The following is an 8,333-nucleotide window of genomic DNA, read 5'->3' as shown; positions in this document are numbered from 1 at the left end:
GAATTGAACCCGGGACCTCATATGTGAGAAGCTGGTGCTCTCAACCACTGAGCCACGGCAGCTCCCCTGAGTTGGGTTTTTCATTTTCATTTGCTTGTTTTTTAGGAGGCACTGGGGACCAAACCCAGGACCTCCCATGTGGGAAGCAGGCACTCAACCACTTGAGCGACATCTGCTCCCCCCAATAATAAAAATTTTTCAAGAGAGTAAATTTTGGCACTTTGTCACAGAGGGGGTTTTCATAATTTCATGTAGTCCTGATTTATATATCACCTTCCTTAATCTCAACTACCCAATGGCAGGAGTATTTACCAATCTCTTCGGTGAAATTTCTCACATAATAAACCCGGCTCGTGGAGTGGCCCTGTAAACACAGAACCCTTTTCACTGTTTCCCACCATCTCTAATTCCACAACGTTCTGTGGCCAAATGCCCTTTGGCCAGGCCGGTCTCGGGGCACTGGAGCCATCCCGTGTCATCTCCAGCCCTGCGTTTCCACAAGGGGAAAACGAGCAGGCCTTATCGTGTCCTGGGAAAGAAGACGGTTTCTGAGCCAGAGGAGGGGGTGAACGCCGTTTTGTCTAATCTCTTTTTGCAGGTGGGGAAGTCAGGATAGCTCACCCCACCCCATGTGGCCGCAGAATGCCTGGGAGCCCCCTTTGCTTTGGAACCCACAACCCTCCAAAATACAGATCCCTTCAAGCCCGGCCTGCCCAGGCCTCCAGCCAAGGCAAGAAGACACAACTGAGGAGTTAGGGCAGAGGCAGGGCCCCATGCAAAACTTAGAGGTACAGCAGGGCAAAACACTTTCCCCTTTCTTCGTTGCTCTCTTGAGAGAGGATGCCCTCTGACCTCACTAGGAGCACAGACCCCCCCCAGGGGCCTGGAGCCATGCAACTTGGGGTGCGCGCTGCCCCTGCACCCCATCTCACCCTGGGGTGGAGAGTCAGTGGTCTCTGGTGGGGGGCGGAGAAGGGGTGACTGGGACTGCAGGGGCACCAGCGGGCGAGGGTGGGTGGAGCAGGGGGAATGCAGGGGTGCGGCAGCCCAGCACCCCTTCCTGGGAGGCGGGCCGCGGGTGGCCCCAGCCTCTGAGTCCCCGGCGCACGCGGCCTCGTCCTGTTGGACTCCACTTCCAGAACGCAAATTCCAAGGTCAAACCGCGGGGCAGTCACCCCACGCACAGGGTCCTTCCGATGCTCCCGGTAAAGGCCACGCCCTGGGGAGGGCACCTTGGGTGTTCGCCCGTTTGTCAAGCACTCCTGGGGCAGGCCCTTCACTCAAACTCATAACCAGCCCATGGGAGGGGTGCTGCCCGAGGCCGGGCTGCAGGAGAGGAGAGAGGGGTGAACAAGCCTCTTCTCCCGGCCTCGCCCCGGCTCCTCGCCTCGGGCACGGCACCCACCGCCTGCCTTCACGGGAGGGGCTTTAGCCTCCCACCACAGCAGGTGCGGGGAGCTGAGCGGCCACGTGGACAGAAGGCACTGAGGCAGGGCCGGCCAGGGGACACTGAGCTCCCCCAGAGGATGCTGAGCAAGGCCGGGGCTGCCCGCCCTCTCCTGAATCCTCGTTCCAACTAATGTTCACCCAGGGGACCCTCGGGGTGCCCTAGCGCCCGCATTGCGCTCTCTTGTCTTTGGTGGGTTCCAGGTTCTTATTAGCAAGCTTGGGAAATAGGAGTCTTCTTGTTTGCAAGTGAGTAAATATGTGTTTGGAAATATTAATACGTTTAGGAAGTAAAGCATTGCTTTGGGCCCTGGGCCTCGGACAGCAACTCCCAACAAGTCCTGCAGAGCTGGAGGACACAGGGGCCGAGGGGACCCTCTCTGGGGCAGCCGGAGACCCTAGGGTGGAGGAGGCTGTGCAGGGCTGGGAGATCGCAGCAGCATCTTCAACCCCCTGCAGAGCTTGGGTCCCGTTTTCAGGGACCGTTGCCAAATTCTTGCCCTTGAAATAATTTCCAGATCTTTCGACTAGAAAGAGTTTACAGTTGGAGGGTGAGGGAGCAAATGGGAGGAACAAGCAGGTTAGAAGGACGCTCCAGGCCCACGTGGCGAGGGATGTGTTCCAAGCGCCCGTCCTCCAGGACGCCCCCCGCCCCTGGGACGCCAGCAGGCAGAAGGGCAGCAGCCGGGGCTCCCGCGTGCCCCCCGCATCTGCTGCCTGAACGTCCCTCACAGACCTCTGCAGAGCCGGGAGTGCACGCGGGCGCCCCGCGGCCCGCTGGCCCTCAAATTCCAGCTCGGAGGAAACCCTGCCGTGCCCCCTGGCTCCTCTGCCCACGAAGGCCACGGCAGCGCCCAGGTGGGGGGCAGCGCCCAGGTGGGGGGAGCCCCCATCACGGCCAGCCTCTGCCCACTGGGCTCCCACCAGCCTGCGCTCCCCGGCACCGCGGAAAGCCGGGGGGACCCTGAGTCACCCCCTCCCTGTGGACCACGTCGTCTTGCGGGGGAATGTGAAGACTACTCGGGCGACGTGACATTCCTTCGCTCTAGCAGTAAGCCGACGCGCACTTCCTCTCCAGTCACGTTGCATCAACTCTCGGAACAGGATTAAAGAACTTCCCTAGAAACTTGCATGCCCCCGGGGAGGGAAGGCGGGAGGACAGGTTTGGCCGCACCCTCTCCTGCAGCCGCGCCTTCTCCTGCCCCAGAGGAAGAGCGGCCGCTGCCCGGCCCCTGCGCTGCCCTGGGTGAGAACGCGTGCTCCTCCCGTGACCGTGGAGAACAGCAGCACCACGTCCAGACGCTCTCGCTTCACAGCCCGTGAGCCGGGGGCACGTGTGACTGAAACCCGTCATCCCCGTTCTAAACTCCTCTGCCCTTCAAAGAAGGGGCTTTATCAGCGCTAAGGGTCAGTGGGGGGGGTGGGGGGATGTGGGCTTTCTCCTTTGGGAGTAATGAAAACTTTCTGAAATGCACCGAGCCGATGACAGCACAGTTCCGTGATGAAACTGACAGTCACTGAGTGCGCACTTTGGATGGACTGTGCAAGGCAGGGACAGTGTAGCACAGGGACCCCCGTGGTGAACGATGGGCTGTGGTCACCAGCACAAACATGAGAACGTTCTCTCATGAGTTAGAACAACTAACCGGTTCTAATACACGGGGTCAGTAACAGGACGGTTTGTGGGGAAAATACATCAAATACAAGCTAGGGACTGTGGAAAGCAGTAATATTGTGACGATGTTCTTTGATCAGTTGTAAGAAGTGTCACAACAGCGTAAGGGGCTGGTGGTGGGATGATGTGTGGGAATCCTCTATGGTATGTGTGATTCTTCTTTAAAATTTTGAAATAATAAAAAATTCTCTGCCCTTGTCATTTCAAAATAAGTCACAGGAAAGGTAAATGATCTCGGTGAAACCTTTGGCCTGGGAGTAAACTTTTGAGTACCCGAATCCCAGAAGAAATGTTATTTATTAACAGTAGAATTAACAAACGTCGAGAGCAGGCTAAGGGGCAGCTGGGGAGAAGGCATGCAGGTGATGCAAAGGTGAACAGAAGGGTATCTGCCCCCAAAAGGGTACAACTCCAAGGTGGAGACCGAGCCCTGGGAGGCATGATGTGATGGCAGGAGGGGGCACACCTACATTGTGTTTAGAGGAGGGCGAGTCAAATGCTGCCTGGGGAGGGTCAGGGAAGAGGAGCCAGGAAGGCGTTTGAGCTGGGCTGGGCGACTGCTGCGAAGGAAGGTGCTACCCATCTGGGTGGGGCAACATCACAAAGGACAGGGGGACAGGGGAGTTCAGAGAAGAAGGACAGACCAGAGTTTGAAGCAGAGCTCGTGGGGAGCTGGAGGGCGGAGTGGGGAAGGGACACGGGAGCTGGACTCGGGGATGCACAGGTCTGGCTCGTGCCACAGTGAGGCTGCAGTTTGTGGGGGCTGGAGGGCCTCAAGAGGCTGGAGGAAGGAGTGAAGTGCAGAGGTGGGCGCCGGAAGGTCCTCCTGGGGACCAGGTGGGCTGAAGGTGGGACAGCCGGGAGGCCGATGCTGGACGCGAGCCTGGAGGGGGCTTGAGCGGAGGCAGAGGCCGGAGCGAGCCCACGGCAGGGACGGCAGTGAGCACCGGCTCCTCCGAGAGCTTACCGGGAGACAGGTGTGAGGCTGCGCGCTCACATGGGCTATCCCATTTGATCACCAGAGCGACAGCCCTCGGTGGCGGCTCTGGGGCAGCCCATCTCACAGGGGAAACTGAGGCTCAGAGGAGGGAGGGGCTGCTCCTGGCTGCACAGTTCGGGTTTAGACCCAGGAGTGCCTGGCGCCGGGGCTCGACTCCAGCCACACCCTGTACTGTGGGATAACAGAGTGGCTGGAAACCCAGGGAGCTGTGGGGCGAGAGGGAGGCGGCGCCCGTGGGTTCTCCTGTGCCTCAGGTGACGGGCCAGCGGTGACTAAGATGGGGCAGGCAGGTGGGGGAGCAGCACTTGTGACTGGCTGGGCTTGGACCAAAGGAAATCTGATGCCAGCAAAACAATCACCGGTGCTGACGGTCCGTGTTTGGGACTATTGGCCTGAGTTTCGTATTAAGACAGGTGCTGGAGACTTCCGGCAAGATGGCGGCTGAGTGAGCTTGCCTTGCCGTCTCTCCTGGGAAGAGGCAGCTGGGCACCGCTGGAGGTTCTCCGGGACCAGGCTTTTTCAGGATTTTTTCAGGGCAGGAAGTGTCTGGACATCGATTTGGTGGGAAGGTAACGGAAAGGACTGGTCTATAAGATATAAATTGAGACTTTTCAGGAGGGGGAGGCAAGATGGCGGCTGAGTGAACTTCCGGGTTACTAGCTCCTGGGGGGAATTGGCTGGAGGCGTCGGAGACTCTTTGGGACCGGCTGTTTCGGGATTTTTCCTGGTCCGGAGGTGTCTGGACATCGATTTGGAGGGAAGGCAACAGAGAGGATCCATCTGTGAAATATACACGGAGATCCCAGCTACGTGTGGAGGACTCCCTCCTTGGGTAGGTGGAGCCGAGGCAGCTAGCACCGCGCGGAGCCCCAGCGGGCGGCGGCCAGGGTAGCCGAGTCCGGCCGAGCCCGGCTGAGCCGCGGCGGGGGGAGGGGCGGAGCCCAGCTGAGCTCGGCCGAACCCAGCCGCGCCGCGCCAGGCGGCGAGCGGGAGAGCGGAGCCGCACTGCGCTGCGCCGGGCGGCGGGCGGGAAAGCCGAGCCCAGCGAGCCCAGCTGAGCCCAGCCGAGCCGCAGTGGGCGGCGGGCGGGGGACCGGAGCCCAGCTGAGCCCAGCCGAGCCTGGCGGCGGGGTTTCTGTTCTTTGGTTTTTTTTGTTGTTGTCGTTGTTCTTTTTTTTTTTTCAATCCTCTCTTTCTTGTCCCCAATATTCTTCTTATACTATTTTACCTTAACAATACAATAGGTCCTACAGGAAATACCTCACATTTGCTGGGTTTCCTCACCCTCCACTGCCTCATTTCTCTGTGAATAGATTTAGCCTATCTACACTATCCCCTTTCCCCTACAACTTGATATCCTCCACCATCTGCTATCTCTCCTATATTCCATCTCCCTTTCTTTGATCCATAAAGTGTCTAACTCTTAATTTCTAATACCTTTGTTTAGTTTTCCATCTGGTATTCGTCCCTGAAACTATTACCTTTCTTTTCTCTTTCCCTCTCTCACGAAAACAATAGCCTCTTAGTACGTACCACATTCCTCCCATATTCAGTCGTCTACCTCATTATAGGTACTTTCCTACTACTATAACTCTACACAATTTACATGATCTAACCTCCATCCTCCCAGAACTCATATTATTGCTTTGTAAACATATATCACCAATACTACTTCACACTTTTTCCTTCCTTACACAATTGACTTTCCCCAGCACTAATACTTTCCTTTAAAGTGAGCTTAACTAGCAATAAGAAATTGGAATAAGAAGAACAAAGTGACAAAGAGAAGATATAACACTTACGCAAAAACAACAGCTAATTAATCTCCAAGACTAGACAAAGAAGCTAAGGAACTGATTAAACCCGTCAAGAAAAAATGCTGACAAGACAGCAACAAAAATCTACAAACCAAACCAGTAATCAGGAAAACATGGCTGAATCCAATCAACAAACTGAAAATCAGGAAGGGGGGCAGGACTTCGCACAAGCAATGAAAGATCTCAGAACATTTATCACCGACAAATTTGATGAAGTAATGAAAGAGGTTAACAGCGTGAAGACAACACTTGGAGGGGAAATTGCAGACATGCGCAAAAAAATAACAGATATGATGGAAATGAACACCACAATTCAAGAAATCAAAAATACACTTGCAGCAAATATCAGCAGACTAGAAGAGGCAGAGCAGAGAATTAGTGATGTGGAAGACAGTGCATTGGAAATCAAACAGATAGTAGAAGTGGTCAATAAAAAGGTAGAAAAAATCCAGATAGGACTTAGGGACCTGAATGATAACGCAAAACGCTCAAACATACGTATTATAGGCATTCCAGAAGGAGAAGAGAAGGGAAAGGGGTCAGAAGGAGTGTTGCAGGAAATAATGAATGAAAACTTCCCAAATCTACTGAAAGAGACAGATGTACATATCCAAGAAGCACAGCGCACTCCACTGGTCATAAACCCCAACAGGCCCACCCCAAGACATATACTTGTCAAATTATCCAATGCTCAAGACAAAGAAAAAATTCTAAAAGCAGCAAGAGAAAGAAAACCATCACATACAAGGGAAATTCCATAAGATTAAGTGCTGATTTCTCATCTGAAACGATGGAGGCAAGAAGGCAGTGGTATGATATAGTCAAGGTACTAAAGGAAAAAAATTTCCAACCAAGAATACTCTATCCAGCTAAACTAGCATTCAAAAATGATGGAGAGTTCAAAATATTCACAGATAAACAGAAACTGAAAGAGTATATCAACAAGAAACCTCCCCTTCAAGAAATTCTTAAGGGAATTCTGCAGGAAGAAAGGAAAAAACAGGACAGTCAGAGATGGAGGAGAGTGTAAAAGCAACAAGAAAGACAAAAATAGAAGGGGAAAATAAAATGATACAAACAAAGTATAACAAACACAAATCCAACCAAAATATGGCTACCATAAATAACTCTCTAAACGTAATAACACTGAATGTCAACGGATTAAACTCACCTATCAAAAGATTCAGACTGGGACACTGGATAAGGAAATACGACCCATCTATATGCTGCCTACAAGAGACACATCTTAGACCCAGAGACTCATGGAGGTTGAAAGTGAATGGCTGGAAAACAATCATACAAGCAAACAACAACCAAAAAAAGGCAGGAGTAGCTATATTAATATCAGACAAAATAGACTTTAAATGCGAAACAATTGTGAGAGACAAAGAAGGATACTATATTTTAGTGAAAGGGACAATTTGTCAAGAAGATCGAACAATCATAAATATTTATGCTCCTAACAAGGGCGCCTCTAAATATGTGAGGCAAACGCTGGAAAAACTAAGTGAAAGAATAGATGCATCTACAATTATAGTGGGGGATTTTAATACACCACTATCAACTCTGGACAGAACATCTCAAAAGAGAATCACTAAAGAAACAAAACATTTGAACAGTATATTAGAAGAGCTGGATCTAATAGACATATATAGATCATTACACCCAAACACAGCAGGATATACATTTTTCTCAAGCGCACATGGAACATTCTCCAAGATTGACCATATGCTAGGCCACAAAGAAAGGCTTAATGAATTCAGAAAGATCGAAATCATACAAAACAATATCTCTGACCACAGTGGAGTCAAGCTGGAAATTTGCAAGGGACAGAGACCCAGACTTCACACGACAATTTGGAAATTAAACAGCACACTCTTAGAAAAACAGTGGGTCAAAGAGGAAATCTCAAAAGAAATCAATGACTACCTTGAAACAAATGATAATGATAACACAACATACCAAAATTTATGGGATGCAGCAAAAGCGGTACTGAGAGGGAAATTTATAGTCATAAATTCATATATCAAAAAAGAAGAAAGAGCAGAAATTGAAGAATTAACTGCACATTTGAAGGAATTAGAAAAACAACAACAAAGTAACCCAACAGGAAGAAGAAGGAAGGAAATAACAAAGATAAGAGCAGAACTAAATGAAATAGAAAATAAGAAAGCACTTGAAAAAATAAACAAGACCAAGAGCTGGTTTTTTGAGAAGATCAACAAAATTGACAAACCTTTAGCGAGACTAACAAAGAAAAAAAGAGAAAAGATGCAAATACACAAAATAAGAAATGAGAAAGGTGATATCACCACTGACCCCACAGAAATAAAGACTATCATAAGAGGATACTTTGAAAAACTATATTCCAACAAAAATGACAATTTAGAGGAAA

This window comes from Dasypus novemcinctus, chromosome 9, assembly GCF_030445035.2.
Source record: "Dasypus novemcinctus isolate mDasNov1 chromosome 9, mDasNov1.1.hap2, whole genome shotgun sequence".
NCBI classification, from domain to species: domain Eukaryota; kingdom Metazoa; phylum Chordata; class Mammalia; order Cingulata; family Dasypodidae; genus Dasypus; species Dasypus novemcinctus.
This window is presented reverse-complemented; position numbering follows the sequence as displayed.